Genomic DNA, 2,864 nt, shown 5'->3' with positions numbered 1-2,864 from the left:
CTGGGAGGGCCCTTGGAACACAGAATGCCAGAGCTGGGAGGGCCCTTAGAACACAGAATGCCAGAGCTGGGAGGGCCCTTAGAACACAGAATGTCAGGGCTGGTAGGGCCCTTAGAGCACAGAATGTGAGAGCTGGAAGGGGCCTTAGAACATAATATTCCATACTTTATAGCACCTTTAAATTTACAAGGGACTTTCCTCATAACAACCCTCTAAGGCAAAATGTAGAATTATCCCCATTTTAAAGATGAGGAAACAGGTTTAGAGATGGAAAGTGTCTTGCTTATGGTGACACAGAGAATACATGTGTCAGAGCAGTGACTGACATCAGGCTTCTCCTGATTCTACATTCTGGTGGGTTTTTTCCATGACACTATGAAGGTGTCATGTATCATAAGGACATGTCCCCCCTCTACCAGTGCTCCTCTTTCCCCCAACTTATCACCTTAGAGAGAGCTGCCTGGGCACTGAGACATTAAGCGTCTTGCCCAAGGGCACACAATCCATATGTATCAGAAGTGAGCCTTGAACCCAGATCTGCCTGACTTCAAGGCTGGCTCTCTTTTTTTTTTTTTTTTTTAGTGAGGCAATTGGGGTTAAGTGACTTGCCCAGGGTCACACAGCTAGTAAGTGTCAAGTGTCTGAGGCCGAATTTGAACTCAGGTACTCCTGACTTCAGGGCCGGTGCTCTATCCACTGCGCTGCCTAGCTGCCCCAAGGCTGGCTCTCTATTAACTACCCCATCTATGTCTCTCAAAGAGATTTAGAACAGAGGAATGGGTGCTTAGAGATTATCTACTTTCTGGGTTCTTAACCAGGAGTCTATCAACTTGGGTTTTCTTTTATATTAAAATGTTTTAATTTAAATGTTTAAAAAATACAATAACTATTTCAATATAATTTGTTTTCTTTGTAATCCTATGTGTTTTATTTTATGTATTTAAAAATATTATTCTAAGAATGAATACATAGGCTTTACCAGACATCTTCCAAAGGGGTCTATCACACACACACACACACACACACAGCAAAGAGCCCCTGATCAAGTACAAACAGTAGAACAAAATTTCCCCATAGTCCCACAGTTAGTTCTAATCAAAGTCCACTTGTCTGACTCTGAGTCTAGTTTTTCCCAACACATGAAAGACATTACAAGTGGACTCAGGGAATTCAATACAATTCCATCCCTTAGAATCTTTGGACACGGGGACTCCATTTCCCTAATGACAGGGTTGAATTAAGATAAGAGCAATACACCTTCCTACAACAGACCCCTTATTCTGCTGAGTCATTTGGAGCCAGCTCTGGCAGCTCCATTTCTCTGACCATTTCTCTACCTGTAGAATAAGTAAATTTCACAGGGATGAAAACAGCTCTCGGCAGGAGCCTTTGTCCCTAGGATTCTAAAAGGGAGACCACATGAGCATGGTGCATCATTTCTCTGCAAAGCTTAGTTTCATCCCAGAAGGAAGTCAATAGGATAAACTGTTGAGAGTATCTTATCTGTCCAACTCCCATCTCTCTCCTATGTGCCCTATAACATAAGCTGTTACCTTGAACAGGCTACACACATTTCTGTCTCTGCACATGTACTTACATCATTTGCCTGCTTCCCGTGCCCCAAATGTTCCTCCTTCTTCTCATTGCCTGCTTGTTCCCTGTTTCTAGTGAGGTATTGAGCTAGTTCAAAAGGTAGCAAGCTCCCCGTGGGTACAGGTATGCAACAGAGTTTAGACAATCCCTCCCTCCCTCCCTGACCTCTCTCTCTCTCTCTCTCTCTCTCTCTCTCTCTCTCTCTCTCTCTCTGTGTTTCTGTCTCTCTCTCTCTCCCCAGAGACAGAAAACCTATAACTGTCTTTTACTGTGTACATCTTGAAGCCCTTTTCAATTTCTTGTTTCATAGCAAACATTGAGTATACTCAGCTGAACATATATATTGTAACCTATTTAGGCTTTGCTGCCTAAATAAAAGAAATCATTCCAACAATTTATGTGAGAGGTCATTTCCTCTGATGTCCTCCAAGGACATGCAGATGGGCCTGACCACGAGATCAGCCTCCATCTGCACCTTCACTGATCAGCATTCAGTGTCCTTTCTTCAGTCCAAAGTCAGCTGTTCATTTCTGGCCAACAGTCACTAAATGTCCAAGAAGATTTTCATCATCCTCTCACTCTAGATATCTGGGTTTCTTAGGTATCACCAGGAAATGAGTTGGGGCTTGTGGGCAAACATCATGGAGAGCAAGACACTTCAAAAATGGCTTCGGCTGGGCTTTCCTTTTGACATAGTGTCTCTCCCTGGTTGGACAGTCTGAGCTTTGCTGATCTTATCTGCCATCATAGTGACTCTCCCACCTAGCTCTTCTCCCCACCACCTCTATCTGCAGCAGCTCCACTTCCTCTCATGTATTGCCTTTTGACATCTCTGTTTTTGTCCTATAGGAGCTCAATAAGGCAGAAACCATGTCTTATCATTGGATTTTAGAGCAGAAAGGGACTTTATTTTTTTTTAAATAATAAACATTTTTATTTAAAAAGTTTTGAGTTCCAAATTTTATCCCTCCTTCCCTTCCCCCCTCCCTGAGGTGGTAAGCATTTAGATAGAGGTTATACATGTGAAGTTATATAAAACATGACCACTTAGTCATTTTGTACATGAAAACTTGAATAAAAGAAAAAAAATGAAAGAAAGTGAAAAATAGCATGCTTCAGTATGTGTTCAATCAATATCAGTTCTTTCTTTAAAGGTGGATAGTATGCTTCATCATTAGTCCTTTGGGATTGTCTTAGATCATTGTATTGGTAAGAATAGTTAAGTCATCCTCAGTTCATCAAACAATAATGCTGTCTCTGTTCACAACGTT

At 41.8% G+C, this 2,864-nt stretch overlaps 1 pseudogene; it reads right to left on the bottom strand.

Moving 5' to 3' along the window:
• Positions 1–2,000: 2,000 nt before the first annotated feature.
• LOC122747918 lies at positions 2,001–2,338 on the bottom strand (annotated as a pseudogene).
• Between the last annotated feature and the right edge of the window lie 526 nt (positions 2,339–2,864).

This window comes from Dromiciops gliroides, chromosome 3 (assembly GCF_019393635.1).
Source record: "Dromiciops gliroides isolate mDroGli1 chromosome 3, mDroGli1.pri, whole genome shotgun sequence".
NCBI classification, from domain to species: Eukaryota; Metazoa; Chordata; class Mammalia; order Microbiotheria; family Microbiotheriidae; genus Dromiciops; species Dromiciops gliroides.
This window is presented reverse-complemented; position numbering and strand designations above follow the sequence as displayed.